Consider the following 27,895-nt stretch of genomic DNA (forward strand, 5'->3'; position numbering starts at 1 on the left):
ATGATGGCTGGGCTTCTCAAAATTTCATTTATGTATTCGTTTTTGGTTTCCCACGGAAATGCCGAATATCTCACCTCTTCTTTGCTTATTCCTGGCAGCATATCAGGTTTGAAGAAAAACATGCCTTAAATGTAGAGGCTGAAAGTTTTGTTTTGTATTTTTTGTTTGTTTGTTTGTTTTTGGTTTTGGTTTTGGTCTATGTCACTTGTGATCTGCTAGTATTATATGTTATATTTCCAGAATGGGATGAATAGTGTAGTTCATAGTAAAGGTTTTTTATCCTAATTATTAGTATTTAATAAACTATTGCTACCACAACATTTTAGAAAAGGAATATTTATTATATTTTCACCTAAACCCTTTCTGATGTTTCTTAGTCTTTGTAGTATCTCTGTGTCTTTCATATCGGATGTGATTTTATTGTATTTATTCTCATTTGCACACGGTTTACATTTCTTAATGTTTTAACTTGGTTCCTAGAGTCAGAATTAAGTTTAGGTTCATGATGCAGTAATGTAGTCCTAAAAATAAATATTGATTTTATTCTTTTTTTGACAAGTGACAGAAAAGTGGAGTGACATTTCTGTAAAGAATCATAATTTTAGGATTTGGACTTATGTAACAAAGGAACAAGTGGGAAATATATTCCCCTTTAATTTCCTATCAATGGTGTTTTCAAATTCAGCTTATATCTGCTTATAATAAAAATTCTCCAACATTTTTATATATTGTATCATTTCAGCTGTTCTTGATCCCTTACTTTCCCACAATATAAACTGATGCAAAGGACTACACTGCAAAAACATTTGCAAAATATATTTTAAGCTTATCTGGTGTGCGTAGTTCAGAGCTATGTGCTTTTGTTATTCCTGTGATTCCTGTTTTTGAATGCCTAAATTCTACCTTAAAAATTAAATATTTCTCTCTATCACATGTCATTAAGTGTTAATACTATTTTGATTTACTTAATCATGATTCCTCTATGTCAGCTCCCAATAAATGATGCACATTTAAAATTCTATTAAATTCAGTGCCATCACTAACAAATATTGATCATATCTGTTTGAGAATTTAGAATACCATAATTCTAAATTTAAACCACAACCTAAGCCAGATTATTGTGAAATTATTCTTCAATTCAAAACTTTTATGTGCCTAGTAGTATAATTATTACAATTTTACTTATGTATTACCATTGTAAGTTCTTTTTACAAGAGAAAAATGGAGACTCAATAATAAAATCAGTAACATTACATTATATTTATGTAGAAGTATATGTTTACGTTTATTTGAGGAGCATTTTTTAATAAATATTGTGGGTGCTCTCAAAATTAAACCTATATCATATGTATTAAAAAGTAACAATATTCTACTGTATTGTAAAGCCTAAGATATATATTTAGACTAGAACGAACCTCTTACATTAAATTTGGAATATGAATGACCTAATCCATATCATGTGTCCTATTTATTTTAATATACACTTTATGAGCTCCACTCATGCCAGGTCCTGAGCTAGCCCCTCATGATACAAAGATAAATAAGGCTGCACTGTAATAAGTTCTCTCTCTTTCTTTCTTTCTCTCTCTGTCTCTCTGTTTCTCCCATCTCTGTCTGCCTGTCCTCACACCCCTTCCCCATACTCTTATGGGGTATAATAAAAGGAAACAAATTCAGACAGTGTTGTTCCATACATATATGTATTTATTAGAAAGAAGGCACAGAAAATATTAAAATTTAACGTAGTTTTAGGAGTTGTTTCTGGGATATAATATTAATTAGTACATGACTTACGCTAGATAACTGCTGCTAGATTATCCATTAAAGAAAACACATACACACCCACATACACATATACACTAATTTACTCGCAATGTCTCTCTCTCTATATATATATATGTATATATATTAACACGTATTTTAAAGTAAATATAGAAATATAAGGTATATTATGTTGGGTCAATAATGATCAAAACACAGTAGAACAATCTGAAAATCTTAATTTTCCTCATTAGTTTCATGGTGCCAATTATTTCAAGATCCTAAATATTTTTCATTCATTAAAATAAAGATAAATTTTGGATTTTTCTCCATATCTGATCTTACAAAAATTCAAAAACTATTCATGAGCATTTTAATTTAATATCAATATAATAATTTTCACAAGTTTAGTTTGAATCGTTTCTCTGTACATGGAAGCAATAGAAATGTTAATTCAGTTGCCAAGGTTTGACAAAACATACATTTGTGACAATATGGATAAACCTAGAGGATATTATGCTAAGTGAATTAAGCAGGTTCAAGAAGGACAAATATTTTATGATTCCACCTATATTAGTTAAGTAAAATAGGCAAACTAATTGAAGGAGATAATAAATTAGAGTTTTCCAGGAGTTTGAGAGAGAGATAAATGGGGAGCTGTTGTTCAGTGGGTATAAAGTTTCACTTATGCTTATGAATAAGCATAGAGATTTGCTCTACAATATAGTGCCTATAGTTAACAACATGGGATTGTACACTTAATAATGTGTTAAGAGAGTAAATCTCATGTTAAGCATTATTACCATCAAAAACAGAAAGTGACAAAGGAGCTTTTGTAGGTGATGGATATGTTTATTACCTTCACTCTTATAATAATAGCATTATGGGTGCATTCATATGTCCAAATTCATCAATTTTTATACATATATATAATTCTATCATTTATATATATATAATATAAATATACATGTGTAAAATACTTGCAGTTTTTTGATAATCAATTGCACTTCCTTCAATATTATTTCAATATTATTTCAATTATTTCAATATTAAAAATTATATGCACCTGTATTTGAAATTCATATGATACATTTCTCTTATTGATGTACAAATTATTTCTTTACAGGAAATCAAAGAATTCATTTAAATCTCTGGAGAAAATGGTATTGTGGTTGGAATTGATGATCAAAAATTTCACAGAGAAAAACACAAATATAGCAAAATAATCTTCCTAGATCCAACAGAAGTTTATTTAAATTTCAAACACTGTATCTGATTCTTAAAATTACTTCCCAAAAAAGGAGGTAAAATTTCAAAATTCAGGTTTCCTTAAACACTGCAAATCTTGATTTGCACTGTTTTCAGAAAGTTATATCAACATAAATAACAGATGCCATTTTGATACTATGGACCAAAACCCAGCTTTTGTCTATAACATAAGAAAATCAAGTGAATGCCTTACTTCATCTATCAACCAGGCTCTATAATAATGTATTTTCTAAATAAAGTGGGAAGCCTGTGAGCAGCATTAGTGGAAATCATGTTAACATTTCAATAATCTATTAGTGAGTTTAAAATTTTGCTAAAAGAGTGAGTTGATAAGGTCTGGCTTCCGTTCTATAATGATAGCTAGATATATAATGATAACTCATATCCCTGTTACTAGCCCTTCTTTTCCAAGCTAAGTACAGTTTAAAATTTGGAAACAGCATATTTCTTCTGAGAGAGATGACATGGATCAAAATGAATCCACTTAAATTTTGATGGTAAAAGAAAGACCAAAAGTCAATCCCCAAAACTGGAACAAAAGTCAGTCCAAAAAAGTTGGGCCATAAGTCTCTGAACTTACTGTCTCCTGGCTTGCCCATGCAGAACAGGGCATAATTAAGCTACTTTTGAATAACCCTATAAAAATTTAACATTCTGAGGTGAAGAAGTAGTGGCCAGATTTAATCTTGAATAAAACTGAGTAGATTCAGTTCTAACCTATAAAAAAGAAAGCTTTTTTATATAAAGTCTCATAGTTGCTTTTTAAAAAGTAATATATAAGATCATCCTGTGCTTTTTTAAAAAATCAGGTTTGGATGTTAACAGTCTTTTGTGTTTTAATATAGATTTTAAGATTTTTTTTTCAATTCTATAAGAAATACCACAGGAATTTAATAGAGATTGCAGTAAATCCATTAATCACTCCCGGAAGTACAGATATTTTAATAATATGAATGTTCATCTGGTCTAGCAAAGATACTACATCTGACACAGGAGATGACAGTGGAGCAACTACTTGGTGGAACATTGCAGGAGTCCACTACCAGACTCTAGGATCTGTTGGATTTTGCAATGGTCAGACTTTTAATCAAAGATGTAATGGAGCCCATCATCCTGCATCCTTTGAGCCTTTAAGTCTTCAATTTTCACAATTCCCAGGCATGTAATGCAATATTATTTTCAATTTTCTGGGTCACCTGACATCTGTGGTAATGGAAGAATGAAGAAGCTTCATGCATGTAGTGAATTGAATAGATGTCTTCGCCAAAAATGTGTCAGTGAGTAACCTCCAGAATCTATTAAAGTGACTTTAATGGAGAAAACATATTTGCAGATGTAAGTGAAATAAGAAAATCAAGACAAGTTTATTCTGGATTTATGATGTGTTCTAAATCCAATGACAGAATTTTATCGGGAGAAATGCAGGAGGATCCCTTGAGGCCAGGAGTTCAAGACCAGCCAAGTCAACATAGCAAGACACAGTTTCTACAACAAATTCAAAACAAACAAACAAAGAAAAATTTTTGAAAATAATAAAGGCAGGAGAAAAGTAGTAAGAAAGAAAAGAAAAGACGATGCTGAGGAAAGAGAAGTTGGAGAGAAGCCACAAGCCATGGGACTCCAAGATTTGTCGGCAACCAATAAAGGCCAAGAGACAGGCATTGAATTGCTTCTCTCTTAGAGTCTCCAGAACAAATGAACCCTGAGAACACAGATTTTGACCTTCTGGCTTAGATAGCTGTCAGAGAATCATTTCTGTTTTAAACAGCCCAAGAAACTAATGCAAAGAGAATCCACTTGGCCTTTTCCACTAAAATAACTTGTATCCAGAAGCCAATGATACAATCTCATGATTTTTGTAAAAACAAAGTGGATCTAAAAAATTATGCGTTTTGGAGAGTGAGGAAATCATCAGTTCCTCCTCAATATCCTGGGGATGCCACTGTCCATTTTAGGAAAAAAAAACATGGATTCAGTAGCATGTGAATTTACTTGGTTTTACAGATTTTTTTTCCCCAGAAGTCCTGGTGTCTTCTTCGGTCAATAAATTTCAGGTCTGAAAACACACTTAGGTCCAGACCCTTGACAATTTACTGTGATTTCCAGTGAGGACAGCTGCCTTCAACTTTTTAATATCCATTCTTGAACTCTTCTGATATTATAGATTGAGAAATTCCCTTGGTCACCTATCTATTTTGCCCCTAGTGCTGTCTTCTCTATAACTATATACACAGCTTTCATAAACTAGGTATTTCTGGATAACACCCCAGTCTTAGTGCTCTTATTTATTATGACCATCTGCCTTCTGAAGGTCTCTATTATTTCAATATCTGATCATAAATTATATCAGTGAGATTGGTTGGGTAAGTCCAAAAAGACTTAGCCCTCAGAGGATAGACATATTGAACATTCATTATAACTTCAGCAAACATTCAATAGATTTCCAGCTCTATATAGGATGTCTATGTTATTATATCCACTGTCATAAGCCTTCTGATTCCCTCTTTCATTCACTGCCAAGGCAGTTCCCATACACAAGTTTCATGTTGTAATAGCCATAGTTTTTCCCAAGATTATGAAGACAAGCAATGGGGAAACAACTCACTATTCATTAAATGGTGCTGAAATAACTGGCTAGCCCTATGCCGAAGACTGAATTTAGATGTCTTCTTTTTACCATATGCAAAAGTCAACGGAAGATGGGTTAAAGATGTAAATGTTTAACTAATATGTTTTGGCTGTGCCCCACCCAAATCTCATCTTGAATTGTAGCTCCCATAATTTACAGGTGTTGTGGGAGGGATCCAGTGGGAGGTAATTTAATCATAGTGATAGGTCTTTCCCATGTTGTTCTGGTGATAGTAAATAAGTCACATGAGATCTAATTGTTCTATAAAGGCGACTTTCCCTACACAAGCTCTCTTATCTGCCTCCATCTAAGATGTAACTTTACTCCTCTTTCACCTTCTGCCATAATTGTGAGGTCTCCCTGGTTATGTGAAACTGTGAGTCCATTAAAACTCTTTCCTTTATAAATTAACTAGCCTTGGGTATGTCTTTATTAACAGCATAAGAATAGACTAATACAGTAAATTCATACTAGGTAGTGGGGTACTGCTGTAAAGATATCAGAAAATGTGGAAGCAACTTTGGAACTGGGTAATAGGCAGAGGTTGGAACAGTTTGGAAGACTCAGAAGAAAACAGAAAGATGTAGGAAAGTTTGAAACTTTCTGGAGACTTGTTGAATGCTTTGACCAAAATGCCGATAATGATATGGACAATAAAGTCCCAGCAGAGGTGGTTTCAGATGTAAATAAGGAACTAGTTGGTAACTGAAGCAAAGATGACTGTGTTATGTTTTAGCAAAGGCTGGTCACATTTTCCTGCCTCCCTAGAGATTTGTGAAACTTTTAACATGACAGAGATGATTTAGGGCATCTGGTGGAAGAAATTTCTAAGCAGCAAAGTATTCAAGAGGTGAATTGGGCACAGTCAAAAGCATTCCATTTTACGTATTCAAAAAGATATGGTTTGGAATTGGAACTTATGTTGAAAAGGGAAGCAGAGCATAAAAGTTTGGAAAATTCATAGCTTCATGATGTGATATAAAAGAAAAAAACCCGTTTTCTGAGGAGAAATTCAAGCTGGCTGCAGAAACTTGCATAAGTAATTAGAAACCAATTGTCAATAGCCAAGGCAATGAGGAATATGTCTCCAGGGCATGTCAGAGGTCTTCCTGGCTGCAGCCCTTCCCATTACAGGCTGAGAGGCCTATAAGGAAAAAATGGTTTTTTAGACCAGGCCCAGCACCTTGCTGCTTTGTGCAGTCTCAGAACTTGATCCCCTGTGTCTCAGCTGTGACTAAAAGAGGCCAACATAGAACTCAAGCCATGGCCTCAGTGGGACAACCCTCAAGCCTTGGCAGATTGTCAGCTTTGATGTGGGGTTGATCCTGTGGGTACACAGAAGTCAATAACGGAGGCTTGGGAACCTCTGCCTAGATTTCAGAAGATGTATGGAAATGCCTGGATGTTCAGGTAGAAGTTTGCTTCAGGGGCAAGACCATCATGGAGAAATTCTGCTAGGGCAGTATGAAAGGAAAATGTGTGGTGTGAGCAAACCCACCAACCCAACAAACACACACACACAGAGTCCCCACCAGAGCACTGCCTAGTGGAGCTGGGAGAAGATGGCCACCTTCTTCCAGACCCCAGAATGATATATCCACAAGCAGTTTGGACCATCCAACTGGAAAAGCCAGACACTCAATGCCAGCCCATGAAAGCAGCCAAGAGGAGGGCTGTGCCCTGCAAAGCCACAAGGGTTGAGCTACCCAAGGCCATGACAGCCCACCTCTTACATCAGTGTGACCTGTATGTGAGACATGGAGTCAAAGAAGATAATTTTGGAGATGACTGCCCCCTGGATTTTACTGCCTTACCTGAATTTCAGACTTCCATGGGGCCTGTACCCCCTTTGTTTTGGCCAGTTTCTGCCATTTAGAAGGAGTATATTTACCCAACGCCTGTATCCTCATTGTATCTAGAAAGTAACTAACTTGCTTTTGATTTTTAGGCTCATAAGCAGAAAGGACTTGCCCTATCTCAGATGAGACTTTGGAGTGTGGACTTTTGAGTTAATGCTGAAATTAGTTAAGAATTTGGGGAACTGATGGGAGTGCATGATTTGTTTTGAAATGTGAGGACCTGATATTTGGAAGGGTCCAAGGGAAGAATGATATGACTTGGCTGTGCCCTCATCCAAATTTCTTCTTGAATTGTAGCTCCCATAATTCCCACATGCTGTGGGAGGAACTTGGTGAGATGTAATTGAATCATGGTAGTGAATATTTTCCATGCTATTCTCATAACAGTGAACAAGTTTCTTGAGATCTTATAGTTTTATAAAGGAGAGTTTTCCTACACAAGCTCTCTTGCCTGCCTCCAGGTAATACATGACTTTACTTCTCACTTGCCTTTTGTCGTGATTGTGAGGCCCCCCAGCCATGTGTAACTGACTCTATTAAGCCTCTTTCCTTTATAAATTACCCAGTCTCAGGTATGTCTTTATTAACAGCATGAGAACAGGCTAATACAGTAACCTAACACTATAAAACCCTAGAATAAAATCAAGAGAATAGAACATAATTGAACCAAAAAGCTTCTGTGTAACAAAAATAACTATCAACAGAATAAACAGATGATTTACAGAATGGGAGAATATAATTGCAAACTATGCATATGATAAAGGTCTAATATCAAAAATCTGTAAGGAACTTAAAGAAATTAACAAACTATACACAAGCAACTCCATTAAAAAATGCTCAAGGGACCTTGAGAGCTTGTTTGGAGGTTCTAGCAGGGGAGCGCAGCTACTCGTATACCCTTGACCGAAGACCGGTCCTCCTCTATTGGGGATGGTCGTCCTCTTCAACTGAGCGCGCAGCTTCGGGAGGGACGCACATGGAGCGGTGAGGGAGGAAGGGGACACCCACCTAGCCAGCACTGGATCCCTTCCTTACACCTTATACAAAAATTAATTCAAGATGGATTAAAGACTTATATGTTAGACCTAAAACCATTAAAATCCTACAAGAAAACCTAGGCAATACCATTCAGGACATAGGTGTGGGCAAGGACTTCATGTCTAAAACACCAAAAGCAATGGCAACAAACGCCAAAATTGACAAATGGGATCTAATGAAACTAAAGAGCTTCTGCACAGCAAAAGAAACTACCATCAGAGTGAACAGGCAACCTACAGAATGGGAGAAATTTTTTGCAACCTACTCATCTGACAAAGGACTGATATCCAGAATCTACAATGAACCCAAACAAATTTACAAGAAAAGAACAAAAAACCCCATCAAAAAGTGGGCAAAGGACATGAACAGACACTTCTCAAAAGAAGTCATTTATGCAGCCAAAAAACACATGAAGAAATGCTCCTCATCACTGGCCATCAGAGAAATGCAAATCAAAACCACAGTTAGATACCATCTCACACCAGTTAGAATGACCATCATTAAAAAATCAGGAAACAACAGGTGCTGGAGAGGATGTGGAGAAATAGGAACACTTTTACACTGTTGGTGGGACTGTAAACCAGTTCAACCATTGTGGAAGTCAGTGTGGTGATTCCTCAGGGATCTCGAACTAGAAATACCATTTGACCCAGCCATCCCATTACTGGGTATATACCCAAAGGACTATAAATCATGCTGCTATAAAGACACATGCACACGTATGTTTATTGCGCACTATTCACAATAGCAAAGAGTTGGAACCAACCCAAATGTCCAACAACAATAGACTGGATTAAGAAAATGTGGCACATATACACCATGGAATACTATGCAGCCATAAAAAATGATGAGTTCGTGTCCTTTGTAGGGACATGGATGAAACTGGAAAACATCATTCTCAGTAAACTATCGCAAGGACAAAAAACCAAACACCGCATGTTCTCACTCATAGGTGGGAATTGAACAATGAGAACTCATGGACACAGGAAGGGGAACATCACATTCCGGGGACTGTTGTGGGGTTGGGGGAGGGGGGAGGGACAGCATTAGGAGATATACCTAATGCTAAATGACGAGTTAATGGGTGCAGGAAATCAACATGGCACGTGGATACATATGTAACAAACCTGCACATTGTGCACATGTATCCTAAAACCTAAAGTATAATAATAAAAAAAAACTAAAAAAAAATATATATATATGTATATATCTTTAAAGGGCAATGGGGAGCTACTAAAAAGTGTTAAGAAATGAAGTGAGGTAATTAGACTTTCTTTTTTGAAAAAGCTCCCAAGATGTTCAATAGATTAGACTGCAGAAAGGCCAGACTGTAAAAGTGCAGATTATTAGGAAATTTTGCTTCAGTGTAAGCAATAGATACAGGAAAAACGGGTGGGAATTTTGATAGGGAAAATTATGCCTGCTTTTACCATATTATCACTAACTTCATATTGTTTTTTGTGGAAAAGTTGTTAATACAGGTAAAACACTTTGTCTCTGGCATATAGTCATCCAGAAATATTATTAATATTGTAATTATTGTGAGTTCTTGTTATTACTTCTGATACTATCAACTGGCTAACACGTGACAGCCAGTTGAGATATAATTTTTCATTTAATAGGGACTGGTTTTCCAACAAATAAAGATTATATTCGTTAACAAATTCCTAGAGGACAGATGCTGTGTGGACTTGTTTAAATGTAGATGCTTAAGTATGGGCAGTCGGATGAACAAGCTGAGATGCTAAAGTTGTATTGTAAGAGTTCAGGCTTTTCACTAGTATTCTAGCGTAAGTTGTACACCATTTCTCATCAGCTTTAATGTGTGCCCTCAAAATATTTGCAGCCACATCCAATATTTACTCACTTTCACTCCAGCATTTAAATCATTTGTCACCGAGATCCCAGAGGTCTACATCTTAGGACATAAAAGGGTCAGTTTATCCTATTAGAGCTGGTGCTTTCTGCCATATGTCAAGCCTGCAGGATACATCAGTAAAGTTCTTGGGGGAGCCTGGGTCTCGACATTGTAGCTGCCTGAAAGAGAAGCACAGAGAAAATGAACAGTGCATGTATAAGAAAGACCATAATATCTACCAATTGTTTCTGAAACTGCCAATATCTACCAATTGTTTCTGAAACTGCCATTAGATTTGAATTACAAAAGAGTTCTGCCAGAATATAGGATGATATTTCTTATGAAGGAACAAAAGAATGTGCTATATTTTACTTTAAGATCATTCTGTTAAGACACAAATAGAAAGCAAGCATTCTTTACTATATTATTATATAATCTCTTTTTTATTATTATACTTTAAGTTCTAGGGTACATGTGCACAACGTGCAGGTTTGTTACATAGGTAAACATGTGCCATGTTGGTTTGCTGCACCCATCAACTCGTCATTTACATTAGGTATTTCTCCTAACGCTATACCTCCCTCAGCCCCCAACCCCCAAACATGCCCTGGTGTGCAATGTTCCCCGCCGTGTGTCCATGTGGTCTCATGGACTTATGAGTAACTCCCATTTATGATTGAGAACATGTGGTGTCTGGTTTTCTATCCTTGTGATGTTTTGCTGGCAATGATGGCTGCCAGCTTTATCCATGTCCCTGCAAAAGACATGAACTCATCTTTTTTATAGCTGCATAGTATTCCATGTTGTATATGTGTCACATTTTCTTTATCCAGTCTATCAATGATGGACATTTCAGTTGGTTCGAAGTCTTTGCTATTGTGCGTAGTGCTGCAATAAACATACATGTGTATGTGTCTTTATAGTAGCATGATTTATACTCCTTTGGATATATACACAGTAATGAGATTGCTAGGTCAAACGGTACTTCTAATTCTAGATCCTTGAAGAATCACCACACTGTCTTCCATAATGGTTGAACTAATTTACACTCCCACCAACAGTGTAAAAGCATTCCTATTTCTCCACGTTCTCTCTAGCATGTTGATTTGTGACTTTTTAATGATCGCCTTTACAACTGGTGTGAGATGGTATCTCATTGTGGTTTTGATTTGCATTTCTCTGATGACCGGCGATGAAGAGCATTTTTTCGTGTGTCTGTTGGCTGCATAAATGTCTTCTTTTGAGAAGTGTCTGTTCATATCCTTTGCCCACTTTTTAATGGTGTCGTGTGTTTTTTTTTCTTGTAAATTTATCTAAGATCTTTGTAGATTCCGGATATTAGCCCTTTGTCAGATTGATAGATCCCAAAAATTTTCTTCCCTTCTGTAGGTTGCCTGTTCACTCTGATTATAGTTTATTTTGCTCTGCAGAAGCTCTTTAGCTTAATTAGATCCCATTTGTCAATTTAGGCTTTTGTTGCCATTGCTTTTGGTATTTCAGTCATGAAGTCTTTGCCTATGACTATGTCCTGAATGGCATTGCCTAGGTTTTCTTCTAGGGTTTTTGTGGTTTTAGGTCTTACATTTAAGTCTTTAATCCATTTTGAGTTAATTTTTGTGTAAGGTGTAAGGAAAGGATCCAGTTTCAGCTTTTTACATATGGCTAGCATGTTTTCCCAGTGCCATTTATTAAATAGGTAATCTTTCCCCAAATCTTATTTTTGTCAGGCTTGTCAAAAATCAAATAGTTGTAGATGTGTGGTGTTATTTCTGAGGCCTGTGTTCTGTTCCATTGGTCTATAGATCTGTTCTGGTACCAGTACCATGCTGTTTTGGTTACTGTAACCTTGTAGTATAGTTTAAAGTCAGGTACCATGATGCCACCAGCTACGTTGTTTTTGCTTAGAATTGTCTTGGCTATAAGGGCTCTTTTTTGGTTCCACATGAACTTTAAAGTAGTTTTTTTTTCCAATTCTGTAAAGAAAGTCAGTGGTAGCTTGATGGGGATAGCATTGAATCTATAAATTACCTTGAGCAGTATGGCCATTTTCACGATATTAATTCTTCCTATCCATGTGCATGGAATACTCTTCCATTTGTTTGTGTCCTCTTTTATTTTATTGAGCAGTGGTCTGTAATATTCCTTGCAGAGGTCCTCCACATCCCTTGTCAGTTGGATTCCTAGGTATTTTATTCTGTTTGTAGCAATTGTGAATGGGAGTTCACTCATGATTTGGCTCTCTATTTGTGTGTTCTTAGTGTATAGGAATGCTGGTGATTTTTGCACATTGATTTTGTATCCCGAGAGTTTGCTAAAGTTGCTTATCATCTTAAGGAGCTTCTGGGCTGAGATGATGGGGTTTTCAAATTATACAATCATGTCATCTGCAAATAGAGACAATTTGGCTTCCTCTTTTCCCTATTGAATACCCTTTATTTCTTTCTCTTGCCCTGGCCAGAACTTCCAATACATGCTCTGGCCAGAACTTCTAATACATGTTCAATAGGAGTGGTGGGAGAGGGCATCCTTGTCTTGTGTCAGTTTTCAAAGGGAATGCTTCCAGCTTTGGCACATTCAGTATGATAGTGGCTGTGGATTTGTCATAAATATCTCTTATTATTTTGAGATACATTCCTTCAATACCTAGTTTATTGAGAGTTTTTAGCATGAAAGACTGTTGAGTTTTGTTGAAGGCCTTTTCTGCATCTATTGAGATAATCATGTGCTTTTTGTCGTTGGTTAGGTTTATGTGATGGATTGTGTTTATTGATTTGCATATGTCGAATCAGCCTTGCATCCCAGGGATGAAGCCAACTAGTTAATGGTGGATAAGATTTTTGATTTGCTGCTGGATTCGGTTTGCCAGTATTTTATTGAGGATTTTTGCATCGATGTTCATCAGGGATATTGACCTAAAATTCTCTTTTTTTGTTGTTTCTCTGCCAGGCTTTGGTATCAGGATGATGCTGGCCTTATAAAATGAGTTAGGGAGGATTCCCTCTTTTTCCATTGATTGGAATAGCTTTAGATGGAGTGGTATCAACTCCTCTTTGTAGCTCTGGTTGATTTCAGCTGTGAATCCTTCTGGTCCTGGACTTTTTTTGGTTGCTAGGCTATTAATTATCACCTCAATTTTGGAACTGTTATTGGTCTATTCAGAGTTTTAACTTCTTCCTGGTTTAGTCTTAGGAAGGTGTATGTGCCCAGGAATTTATCCATTTCTTCTAGATTTTCTAGTTTATTTAAATAGAGGTATTTATAGTTTTATGGTAGTTTGTATTTCTGTGGGATCCGCAGTGATATTCCCTTTATCATTTTTTATTACATCTATTTGATTCTTCTCTATTTTCTTCTTTGTTAGTCTTGCTAGTGGTCTATCAATTTTGTTGATATTTTCAAAAAACCGCCCCTGCATGCACTGATTTTTTGAAGCGTTTTTTTGTGTCTCTATCTTCTTCAGTTCCACTCTGATCTTAGTTATTTCTTGTGTTCTGCTAGCCTTCAAATATTTTACTCTTGCTTCTCTAGTTATTTTATTGGTGATGTTAGGGTGTCAATTTTAGATCTTTCCTGCTTTCTCTTGTGGGCATTTAATGTTATAAATTTCCCTCCACACACTGCTTTAAATGTGTCCCAGAGATCTGGTACATTGTGTCTTTTTTTCTCATTGGTTTCAAAGAACATTTTTATTTCTGCCTTCATTTTGTTATATACCCAGTAGTCATTCAGAAGCAGGTTGTTCAGTTTCCATGTAGTTCTCTGGTATTGAGTGAGTTTCTTAATCCTGAATTCTAATTTGGTTGCACTGTGGTCTGAGAGACAGTTTGTTATAATTTCTGTTCTTTTACATTTGCTGAGGAGTCTTTTACTGCCAATTATGTGGTCAATTTTAGAATAAGTGTGATGTGGTGCTGAGAAGAATGTATATTCTGTTGATTTGGGGTACAGAGTTCTATAGATATCTATTAGATCTGCTTGACCCAGAGCTGAGTTCCAGCCAATACGCTGGTCTTGTAAACCGGAAATGGAGACCATCTCCCCAGGAAAAGTCAGAGGGAAAGTACTTAACTTTACCATCAGCACCCAAAGCTAAAATTCTGATTGTTGTTAGTCTTCTGTCTCGTTGATCTGTCTAATATTGATAGTGGGGTGTTAAAGTCTCCTATTAGTATTGTGTGGGAGTCTAAGTCTCTTTGTAGTTCTCCAAGGACTTGCTTTATGAATCTGGTTACTCCTGTATTGGATACATATATATTTAGGATAGCTTGATCTTCTTGTTGAATTGACCTCTTTACCATTATGTAATGGCCTTTTTTGTCTCTTTTGATCTTTGTTGGTTTAAAGCCTGTTTTATCAGAGACCTGGATTGCAACCCCTGCTTTTTTTTTTTTTTTTTTGCTTTCCATTTGCTTGGTAGACAACTTCGCCATCTCTTTATTTTGAGACTATGTGTGTCGTTGCATGTGAGGTGGGTCTCCTGAATACAGGACACTGATGAGTCTTGACTCTTTTTTGAATTTCCCAGTCTTTGTCTTTTAATTGGGGTATTTAGTCCATTTACATTTAAGGTTAATATTGTTATGTGTGAATTTGATCCTTTCATTATGATGCTAGCTGGTTATTTCACCCATTAATTGATGCGGTTTCTTTATAGTGTCGATGACCTTTACAATTTGGCATGTTTTTGTAGTGGCTGATACTTGTTGTTCCTTTCAATGTTTAGTGCTTCCTTCAGGAGCTCTTGTAAGGCAGATTCAGTGGTGAAAAAATCTCTCAGCATTTGCTTGTCTGTAAAGGATTTTATTTCTCCTTCACTTATGTATCTTAGTTTGGCTGGATATGAAATTCTGGGCTGAAAATTCTTTTCTTTAAGAATGCTGAATATCGTCCCTCACTCTCTTTGGGCTTGTAAGGCTTCTGCTGAGAGATCTACTGTTAGTCTGATGGGCTTCACTTTCTGTGTAAATCGATCTTTCTCTCTGGCTGCACTTAACATTTTTTCCTTCATTTCGGCTTTTGTGAATCTGACAATTATGTGTGTTGGGGTTGCTCTTCTCAAGGAGTATCTTTGTGGTGTTCTTTGTATTTCCTGAATTTGAATGTTGGCCTGCCTTGCTAGGTTAGGGAAGTTCTCCTAGATAATAATCTGGAGAGGGTTTTCTAATTTGGTTCCATTCTCCCTATCAGTTTTAGGTACACCAAGCAAACCTAGATTTGGTCTTTTCACATATTACCATTTTTCTCGGAGGCTTTGTTCATTTCTTTACAGTTTTTATTTCTCTAATCTTGTCTTCTCACTTTATTTCATTAATTTGATCTTCAATCACTGATATGCTTTCTTCCACTTGATTGAATTGGCTATTAAAGCTTGTGTATGCTTCACAAACTTCTTGTACTGTGCTTCTCAGCTCCATCAGGTAATTTAAGCTCTTCTCTACACTGGTTATTCTAGATAGCCATTTGTTTAACCTTTTCTCAAGGTTTTTAGCTTCCCTGCAATGGGTTAGAACATCCTCCTTTAGCTCAGAGAAGTTTGTTATTATGGACTTTCTGAAGCCTACTTCTGTCAACTCATCAAAATCATCTTCCGTCCAGTTTTGTTCCCTTGCTGGTGAGGAGTTGTTTTCCTCTGGAGGAGAAGAGGCTATCTGGTTTTTGGAATTTTCACCATTTCTGCTCTGGTTTCTCCTCATCTTTGCGGTTTTATCTACCTTTGGTCTTTGATGTTGGTGACCTACTGATGGGTTTTTGGTGTGGATGTCCTTTTTGTCAATGTTGATGATATTCCTTTCTGCTTGTTACTTTTCCTTCTAACATCCTAGAGGGGCACCCGCTTGTATGAGGTGTCTGTTGGCCCCTACTGGGAGGTGTCTTCCAGTCGGGCTACACAGCTGTCAGGGACCCACTTGAGGAGGCAGTCTGTTCATTATCAGAGTTCAAACACCATGCTGGGAGAATCACTGCTCTCTTCAGAGCTGTCAGGTAAGGATATTTAATTCTGAAAAAGCTGTCTACTGCCTTTTGTTCAGATATGCCCTGTCCCAGAGTTGGAATCTAGAGATGTAGTATGCCTTGCTGAGCTGCAGTGGGCTCTGCCCAGTTCAAGGTTCCCTGCCACTTTGTTTACATTTTGAGCATGGAACCGCCTACTCAAGCCTCAGCAATGCCAGAACCCCTCCCCTTGCTAAGCTCCAACATCCCAGGTTGGTCTCAGACTGCTACACTAGCAGCAAGCAAGGATCTGTGGGCATGGGACCCACCAAGCCAGGCATGGGAGGGAATCTCCTGGTCTGCTGGTTGTGAAGACCATCGGAGAAGCACAGTATTTGGGCAGAAGTGTACTGTTCCTCCAGGTAAAGTCACTCATTGCTTCCCTTGGCTAGGAAAGGGAAATCCCCCTACCCCTTGTGCGTCCCAGGTGAGCTGACACCCCACTCTGCTTTAGTTTGCCCTCCATGGGCTTCACTCACTGTCCAACCAGTCCCAGTGAGATGAACCAGGTACCTCAGTTGGAAATGCAGGAATCACTCACCTTCTGTGTCAATCTCGCTGGGAGCTGTAGACCGGATCTGTTCCTATTCAGCCATCTTGGAAGTGACTCCATACAATCTCTTAGGAGATCCTTTTTGTCTACCTTATTAGAAGCAACATAAAACTGAAATCTTAATCAAGATAAAATCCAATAATTATGTTGAATAAAAATTGCTTAAGCTCTATACAGTAACTTTCTCAAGAGACAAATGCAGAGGTAAAACGAATGAAAGTTCTATGCAGTATCCAATTATTATTATTATCTCATATTCTCAAAAAATCACTATTAACATTAAAGAAAATTGATAGTGACAGTAGTAGGTGGAAGACAGCAGGTGGAGGAGGAGGACAAGGACAAGAATGACTAGTAATACAAAAGTGATCATTACTACTACTAGCTGTTGTTATTAACTTGCAGAATGAAGATTTGAATTTAGATCAATAGTTGTGAAGCCTGTCTTTAGTTCTTTACTACACAAAATAATTGTTACACTAAATTTCTTGCCTTTCCATTCAGTATTAGATTTTCACATAATTTTTTTTTTTTTTTTTTTTTTTTTTTTGAGACGGAGTCTTGCTCTGTGGCCCAGGCTGGAGTGCAGTGGCGCAATCTCAGCTCATTGCAAGCTCCGCCTCCTGGGTTCACGCCATTCTCCTGCCTCAGCCTCTCCGAGTAGCTGGGACTACAGGCGCCCGCCACCACGCCCGGCTAATTTTTTTTTGTATTTTTAGTAGAGACGGGGTTTCACCGTGGTCTCAATCTCCTGTCCTCGTGATCCGCCCGCTTCAGCCTCCCAAAGTGCTGGGATTACAAGCGTGAGCCACCGCGCCCGGCCTAATTTTTATATATTTTAAAAGAATAAGATACTTGGTAAATAGTATTAAGTGTTTTAAAAATACATATAGCCATTGACTTCATGATATACTTACATAAAATTATACAGGGGAAAACTAAATCATGATGGACAAATTCAATATTTGTGGCAAATAGAAAATAAACTATAATAGTGATTTAAATATCTTACATTAAGAAATGATTAATAACTTATAAAATGTGCAAACCAAGCAATTGCAATTATTTCACTGAAAATCATAATACAAATATAGTTGTAAATTGGAGAACAAAATGATGAATAAAACAAGACCACAATCTTTCAGTAGGATAAAAAGGTATACCTAATAGGATTAAAATGTTCTAAATAAACATCACATATGCACATTGAGTTATGTAAACATAAAAAAGACCATAAAATGCCTACACATTTCATACGGGGAATATTTTTAGACAGAGAATATGGGGGAAATTTATTTTTTTTTAATTTTTATACTGTGACAACATTTCTTACATTCATCTTACATTATTTTTACAAATATAGCACAGAATGAGATAAGTGATGAATCTATAAACAGACGTTTTATAACTTCAATATAGGGTGGATAAAGATGACTTTGGTCAGAAAGCCAGTAAGATAAAACATTGAACGCAAGTTACATTAAATATGGCTACAGGAAACTGGAACCAGGCAGAATACCTGGATATCCCACTTATTACTTGGAATAGCATTAAAATGACTCTCATGTTAACAATGATGGTATAAGTTTGAAATTATATTTTTGAAAAATACTTGGCAATATATGGTGTGCATGGACAAACATCAGAAGTTTTATTCTTTGTTTTGATAAACAATAGTTATAAAAAGAAGGTTTACCACTATGATTAAGATCTAAAAGTACATCCACTTGTTATGTTGGAAGTGGTTTGTCATTACTTTACAAAAAGAAAAAATAATAATAAATACAAGACAAAAGGAACAACAACAATAAAAATATGAGCATGCAATTTTGACATAATATCTGGGAAACTTTTGGATATACATGTCTTTCTTTCTTTCTTTCTTTTCTTTCTTCTTTCTTTCCCTTCCTTCCTTCCTCTCTCCCTCCTTCCTTTCCCTTCACTTCCCTTCCCATCAATTTTCCCTTCCCTTGCCATCTCTTTTCTCTTTCCTTTCTTTCCTTTCTCCTTCCTTTCTTCCCGTGAGACAGAGTAAAGTGATGAAGAGGTCACTTCACAGACAGTTATAAATAAAACATCAATTTAACAGTGTGATTTCAGGAAAAATAAATGTGAAAGTCACATCAAAACAATGACCTGAGAAATATGATTACTCAATTATTTAACTGTATGCTGCATAGTTCTATATTGTAAATGGAATTCTTAGGAGTTCTTCACAGAAATTTCAAACCACAATACCAGACTCCAACATGTCAGTGATTCTTAAACTTCAGACTTTAAGGTTTTTTTGTAGAGGATGGGGGAGTAGGAAGACAGAAACTCTGAGAAATTTCAAGTGAGGTATAAAGAATTATAGATCTAAGGAAACATTTATATAAATTCTTTCCAGTTGTAATGTTTCTCCATTGCTCAAAAGCAGGCGTAATGGCTCCAAGGATTCCTAACTAAAACAATTATAGAGGAAAAGCTTCCTTTGACCAAAAATATTTACTAGAACTACAGTAATATAGAATTCAAACAAGGTAATTCTACCTTCCAATAACCTATATTAGCAATTATAACAGTATAAATGAAGAATCTGTGTATAATGTTTTCCAGCATTATTTTCTTCTACTACAGTATAATAGCTGTTTCATTTCTTCTTTATACACACATAGCTACATGAGTACACACTCATATTTACACAGATATGCATAATGGAGACCATCAATCTCATATTACACATTTCCTTTCAAAGAAACTTAGAAATTATGTCAGTTAAAAACACAGCCAGTACTCCAAATGTTTCTGATAATACTTGATTTTCTCTGCTTAGATGTTTGTAACAATCTCTTCAATAGTGCTTGCTGTGCTGACACTTTTGTGATGGAGCAAATTCTATTTTCATAGGAAAGGAAGAGTCTGTACAGAGCTCTGGAGAGAATGGTGTTGTGGTGTTTTCTCTGGGGTCGATGGTCAGTAACATGACAGAAGAAAGGACCAATGTGATCGCATCAGCCCTTGCCCACATCTCACAAAACGTCAGATAAAGTGCTTTAATGGTGAACAGGCACTGAATGAGTCTATTAAACTGTAAAGAGTCCAGTCACAGAAATTTTCTGCCTGCAACATTGACTGATAGAATAGTTCTAATTATCTCAGATATCTGTTCAAAAATAAAAATATATGGAAGATGCTAAAATAGCAAAGAGGAGAGTTTTCATTGATAATAATATTGGCGTTAACATTGTGACAAGAAATGAATAAATTTAAAAGTTGCATGTGAAGTTTTGGTATTATCATGATATTATAGACATTGTACATAGAAATCACCGAATTCTTCCCTGTAATTTTCTCATTTTTCTTATAGAGTTCCTGAGGGTACTGTACACACTATACATATTCCCAAAAAGGAGTCGAATGTTATTGAGGTACTGCGCTATCACAATAACAATAAGCAGGCATTGAAGAAAGTCTGAAATACATCATGGAACTTAGGCTTGCCATGTAATCTGGCCTCTGGTATTTCCTATACATGTTGGAATACCCCTATTAGTGTGCTGTTCAGGGTGCTATTCAGAAAAAGGATGTCTTTGCCGAGCAAACCCCTATTCCAGGTAACTACCTAGTTGACAAAATTTAGAGAAAATAGAAAACTTGCCTGACCTGCTGGACTGTACCCTGACAATGCTTTAAGCAGGAAAATGTAATGCAACAGGTGGAAATGGAATCCTGCTTTTAGGATAGCCTCTGTACATTATAAAATATGGGCCCACAAAACCTCTGCTCTAACCACCAGTTAACACCTCCTCCAGATTGAGGAAGGAGAAAAGAATACAAGAAGGGGTCAAGGAGAAGAATACCGCTCATGGAAAGAGGTTCCGATTCCCCTACTCCATAAAATATAGTAGCAACTTATTTTCTAATATGTAGAATAAACTTGCAATCTTTCTGTATTTGTGAGTTACTTTTTAATTTTCTAACTGACACAGTGTTTTCCTAATGACCTATGTTATTTTTTTTTTTTGCTGAAAAACACAAATTTACTTTAACACTCCTATAGCAAATGCAAAGTAAACACTTGTAAATTATACTTCAGTTTATCAAGATTGCTTGGAAATTCTAAAATCAGTTACCTTATTTTGGTAATGGGCATGGGAATGGCTTGGCTAAAGCAGACCATATTATTCAATGCTGATCATGCTTTGTAGTTCATCATTTAAATGTTAATGATCAGGTAAGCAAAATTTAGCAAAATACACAATTTTATACACTTTCAGCAGCTATATTGTTATTCCTAAATTGCAAACAGGCTTTCTTTTTCCTACATTGAAAAGACTTGCATAACTAGCAATACTGATAATACTCTGAATTTGTGTCAATAAATGACATTTGAAATTTTTCTTGAAGTAGAGCAGGACAAATTGTAATGTGAAAGAAGTTATACACACTATGTACATAGCGTTAATTTACTTCGCAAATGTAGCTGATTTTATAGATGTCATTTTTTTTTGTAAATCAAAGATGTCAAACTAATAAACTGATAAAGTCTTCTCATATCATTAAAAAATAAATTAATATTAAATTTGGAAGATGACAGCTAGAATAAACACATAAAATAAATGTATGGGTCATCACTAATTAGTTACCACTTCTTTACATGAGAATTATAATGAATGGCTAACAATTTCTTAAATATTTAAATTTTTCATTGATAATCCAATGTATCTAAGCTACTATGTTGGAAATATTATGATTTCCTTATATACCAAAGATTTTTTTAAGTAAGGACATAAAATGGCAGTATTCAAGTTACCTCATACTTTTAGTAGTTTTCATTACCTAATATCTTGTTTTCATTTCTTCATTTTTCATATAAAAGGGACTTAACTAGCTGATTGTCAATCTCTATAGAGTTCTAACATGCTATAACTTTGGAGTTCTACTCATGGCACAAGATATTTTCCTCACCCTGACAGGTTCTATGGAGAATTGATGGCAAAAAAAACAAATACTTTAGGATCCAATACTCGACTGTGCAAGTGGATACCCCAGAATGACCTTCTTGATAAGACTCTAGAGAACAAATACGGAATATATGAATAACAGCCAATTTAAGTGATACTAGTTCAACATGAAACATACTTATTGAATATTTTTTATTGAAAAACTAAAAAATAAAATATTACTTCTTCGTATTTATTTTCCATTCTTCTGAGGAAAAGGAAAACTGTTAATAGTTGTCATTTTATTATATACACTCATATTCTTTATCATTGGAATCAAAGTATTTTTATTTTAGGTGTAATTACCATTCATAGGGTTTCTCAATAACTTCCTGGGTTGTCTCTGTGTCTCCTATTTCTACGACTTTATCTGTCCTTTCTAATACTACAGGGTTATTTCAAATTCCTCTTCCATTACCACTGACTTCATTTTCTATGGGAATAAATCCCCAATCTTCACATAAAGTGACAACATTTTTTATGATGAAGTGTGGCCTATTCTTCCTATGTTCCAGCACCACATCTACCCCACTCCCTGCTGCCTTGCACACCCCACATATCACACTGAGTGACTGCACTATTTTTTTAAGATAACCTGTTCTTACATGCCCAATCTTATTCTTTTATTTTTTGCACATTTTAATGTTTTTATTTAAAATGTGTTTTATCATTTTGTCCACCTGGCAACCTTAATTCATTTTTCTAGCCTGAAGTCACATATACCACCTTTTCATATAGCCATCACTTACCTCTCCAGCAGAAGTAGGTACATCTTTCTCTGAAATCTAAAAGCAATTTCCATGCAGTTTTACCAGCATAATAATACTATCTAGAGAATATTGATTCTTTCAGTACCTCATATTATTTCTCATTTTATTCTTTACTTATAATTATTATTTTTTCTAAAATTAATCCAATCCTAGGTCACCCAAAAAACAGATCTTTTATAACTCATGGTGGAAGCAGTGGCATCTATGAGGCAATCTACCATGGGGTCCCTATGGTGGGGCTTCCTTTGTTTTCGGAAATGCCTGATAACATTGCTCACTAGCAGGTCAAGGCAGCAGCTGTTAGATTGGATTTCAACACAATTTGGAGTACAGACTTGTGGAATGCACTGAAGACAGTAATTAATGATCCTTTGTCAGTATAACAATATTTTTCACTAGATGGTATTTATAGATAGCTTCTTTTGTCAGTAGTGACAATGAGTTTCATCCTTTTTGTAAGATACTAATTTTGAAAGAATTTAAATGATTTAACTAATTGTAAATCTGCTTTTACTTTCTACCAGATAGTAATTGCAAAGTTAGATTTGAAACTCATACATTTAATAGGTCACCAATTTCTGCAACAACTCTTCTACACAAAAATAATATTGAAGATATATAGACAATTACTATGAATATACATTTTTAGAAATTAGAGAATACAGAATGAAAAGGAATAATGAACTTGGACAAACAACAAAATATTCAAATCCAATAAATAACATTTCTGAAAGTATAACCTATTTTCCTAAAATATTTATTATTATTATTTTAAAAAATTTGATGGGATATAATGTTGGGGTGATCAAACCCAACACCAGGTCATAGGGGTGACAAAGTCCAGCGGAGTCAAAGGATTGAGAAAAAGTTTGAGAGAGAAAGGTGGGACCAGGGGGCCATCGTGATTGTGGAGGCTGCAAAGCCCTTGAGCTCTGGGAGCCCATGCTATTTATTGGTAATCCAGCAAAGAAACAGGTGGTGAGAATGTGGAGGTCAAAAGGACAGAATCATGATCTACAGCTGTGATAGTTTAGCATTTATAAGGAACATGTTCTGCTTCTTGAGATGATGGGGATACAATTGATCTAGGAGCCTAGGAAGGCTAGCAACAGGGAGCCAGCAAGTCTAGACACATGCCAGAAGACATTATGTCAGATATGCAAGCCCTGCCTCAGCTTTCCTCCCAACACTCAGCTTTTTCCCAATATATAATTTATAAACATAATACTCACCTAGTTAAAGTGTAAAATTTAAATATATTTGATGTGTTTAATTATGAATCCATCACCGTAATGCAATTTTTGAAGATTTTATGACTCCAAAAAGAACTTATAATGCATTAAGTCACTCTACATAAACCCTTCGTCTAGGAAAATATCAAATTGTTATCTTTCTCATTAGATTATACTCTGTATATTTCGTATAAATGAAGTCACACAATTTATGGTGTTTTGTAAATGACTTCTTTCACTTCTCATAATTTTTTTTCAGTTTCATTCATGTTGTTGCACATATCAATACTTTGTTTCTTTTTTTGCTATATAATATTCTTTGGCATGAATACACACTTTGAATTTACACACTTAAATCAGGTATTGGACACTTTAGTTATTTCAAATTTTTGCTCTCAGGAACATTGCTATGAAGAGTTTTTTGTAAAAATAGGTTTTCCTTTCTTTTGAGGAGATAATAGCAGCGGAATTGCAGAGTGATTGTGGAACCTTATGTGTATGTGGATGGAAAACTGCTAAATTGTTTTTCAAAGTACTTGCACCATTCTTCATTAACACCAGCTGTATGGGAGGGTTCCAATTTCTTCACACTCTTCCCAAAACTTGTTATCACCTTTCTTTTTCTTACAGCCATTCCAGTGAGTGTAAAGTGGTCTCTCATTGTGGTCTTGATTAACATTTCCCTCTGGTGAGAGATATTAACCATCTTTTCATGCACTTACTGACCATTCATATATATTCTTTAGATAAATTTCTATTTCAATCTTTTGTACATGTTATAAATTTTTTACTTATTGTTGATTCATAAGACTTCTTTTTATATTATTAATATAATTTCTTATCAGATATATGATTTTCAAATATTTTCTTTGACTCTGGAGGGGTTGATTTTTTATTTATTTTACTTTCTTGTAGATGACCTTTGAAGCACAGGTTTTTAATACTGAAGGAATAAAAGCATAACAATTAATTTTTCCATAATCCAAAGGAAAAAATGTGGAAAATGCTATGTCTGGACCAGCTACCATTAATTCAGAATTTATTACTACTATCAAGATTGTTACTATATGAAGTGGTACCATGTAAATGAATACCTTAAAATACTTTACACAAAAAATAGTGAAACAACGAATGCTTAAAAAAATAGGAAATAATTGAAAAAAAATAAGACAAGTTGGAAAATAGAAAATACAGAATAAGATGGTAGATTCTGAATCCACCGGTAGTCAGATTAAATTTAAACAGACAAAAGAAGACAAAATAATGATTAAGGAAATAAAACTTTTGAATAGCACAATTAAATGTAATGTGATATATATGTATATACCTTATATGTAGCATAAAACTATGAATGTTTGTAGACACACACATTTAGTGTGTGTGTGCATGTGTGTATACTGGAAATAAACATTTTTTAAAAGTATAGGAAATAATGACCTGAACTGATCATATGCTGTGCCAAAACTCGAAACTCAATTATTTTGTTAAGATTCAAAATCATAAAAAGTATATGGTCTAGCTATACTATAAATAAATTAGAAATCATACAAAGAATGATAACTAAAAAATTCTCTAAACTTTGGAAATTAAAAATACATTTTTAAAAAATTCAGTCAACAAAATACTGTAATTATACATGCACTTTTATCTCAGCAACTCTTCTCCCAGTTATATATCTAACACAAATTAATATGTAAAACTAATGACTTACATACATATAGATAAATATATTTATACTAGAATAACTAATAATGTCCAAAAATGTAAACAACCCAGGTGTCCATCAGTTATAAAATAAAGAAATACTCTGTGGTATTTGTCAATCAGCTGACTACTACACAGCAATGTAATTAACAAATAACTGCTACACAAAAAAAGACACAAATAAGTATATATTATATAATTCAATTATATAAACAAGTAATGCTAATCTATTAAATTAGGAGTCAGGTTAATACTTAAATTGAGAATGAAAGTAGTGACTAAAATGGTCCAAAAGGAGAGAGTTCTTCTAGGCAGGTTTTAATAACCCAGAACCTAAGAAGTAGGTGTCTTTATTTCAGGATAATGTTTAACATAATCTTAAAATTTTGAGTTAATCACTAGTGTGTGTATATTTATCTTACGTATCTCATACTTAAGATTTTATTTTAGAAGATATATAAAATATTTTAAAGTTCTAGAAATTAAATAGCAAAATAAGCATGAAACACTGGAGAAAGTTCTACAGGTACTATATAGTGTGGCCAGGAAAAGCCTCTCTAACAAGAATCATTTAAGGGGAAGCCTCAAAAAGAGATAGAAGCAAGCCTCATTTTATTGCAAGAAAGCATGCTCTGAAAAGGGAGAGAGAGGGCAAAAGTTGTAAAGGGGCTAAGGTGAGAACACCTTTGGGAGCTTCAAGATTAATAGAAGCCCACTGTCCCTAAAAGAGAGTATGCAGGGGGAAAGTGTTAGGAGAAGTTGCCAGTGCCTGACCATGTCAAGGTCTGTAGAACAAACAGAGATCTTACTCCTTTTTTTTTTTCCTATTAAAAAGCATGTCTTTCTTTTTTATTTTATTTTTTATTTAACTTTTACTTTATGTTCAGGGTAAAAAATGCAGGTTGTTATATAGGCAAACTTATTTCTTTGGGGTTTGTTGTACAGATCATTTTGTCACCCAGGTATTAAGCCTAGTAAACACAAGTTATTTTTTTCTGATCTTCTCCCTCCTACCACCGTCTACACTCTGCTAGGTCCCAGTGTGTGTAGTTCCACTCCACGTGTTCATTCATGTCTTCCCATTACAGATTTTATTCTTAATGTGATGAGAATCCAGATGGAAATCTTAATCAGTGGAGTGTCATAATCTGACATTAGTTTCAAAAACAAAACATTATTCTGGCTACTGGGTGGAAAATATAGCAGAAGACAGAAGAGTAGAGTAGAAGCAGAGAGATTAGTTAGAGGGCATTTCAACCACTGAACACAATTATTTCTTAAAATATCAAAATAGTCCAAACACAGTGGTTCATGACTGTAGTCCCTGCACTTTGGGAGGTGAATCAGGAGGGCTGTTTGAGTCCAGGAATTTAAGACCTGCCTGGGCAACATAGCAAAATTCCATTACCACAAACAAATTTAAACATAAGCCAGGCAGAGTGTTTGAGCTCATAGTCCCAGCTACTCAGTAAGCTCAGTTGTCAGGATTGCTTAAGCCCACAAGATCAGGCCTACTGTGAGCCCTGATAAAGGGAATAACTCCAGCCTGAGCAAGAGAGCACAATCGTCTCTCAAAAACTATGTATATCAAAATGATCATTCTCAGATTGCATTTCTACTATCTTACTTATAGCACTTAGAGTGGCTCATCATATTTCCTCTGGTAGAAAGACATTAACTTTCCCACCTGACTCCATTTCACTTCAAAAAAATTTTGCCTATGATAAAATTATAATTTAAAACCAAACTTCCTATGATGCCCCAATTTAAGACATTCAATTTCTATGTCAATTCTATAATATTTAATTTGAATTATTTGTGTAACATTTTTCAAAGACTTTCCATAGACTTGATATATTTAGGAAAAAAATTATCTTCTATGTTGGTATTTTTCTGTTTATCCTTAGCTATAAAGAGAATGCTATGAAGGTATCAAGGATTCATCACGATCAGCCAACAAAGCCCCTGTATCAAGCAGTCTTCTGGATTGAGTTTGTCATGTGCCACAAAGGAGCCAAGCACCTTCAGATTGCAGCTCACAACCTCACCTGGTTTCAGTAACACTCTTTGGATGTGATTGGGGTCCTCCTGGCCTGTGTGGCAAATGTGATATTCACATTAAAAATATTGCCTGTTTTGTTTCTGAAAGTTTGACAAAACAGGAAAGAAGGAGAAAAAGGATTAGTTATATCAAAGGCCTGAAGCTGGAATAACCAAAAATTAGGAGTTGTCCAGTTTATTCCAGC

General features: G+C 35.4%; 1 pseudogene; it reads left to right on the forward strand.

Annotated features, from left to right (window-relative positions):
* Positions 1–27,834, forward strand: LOC129491618 (UDP-glucuronosyltransferase 2B4-like; annotated as a pseudogene).
* Positions 27,835–27,895: the final 61 nt, after the last annotated feature.

Source organism: Symphalangus syndactylus, chromosome 10, assembly GCF_028878055.3.
Source record: "Symphalangus syndactylus isolate Jambi chromosome 10, NHGRI_mSymSyn1-v2.1_pri, whole genome shotgun sequence".
Lineage (NCBI taxonomy): Eukaryota > Metazoa > Chordata > Mammalia > Primates > Hylobatidae > Symphalangus > Symphalangus syndactylus.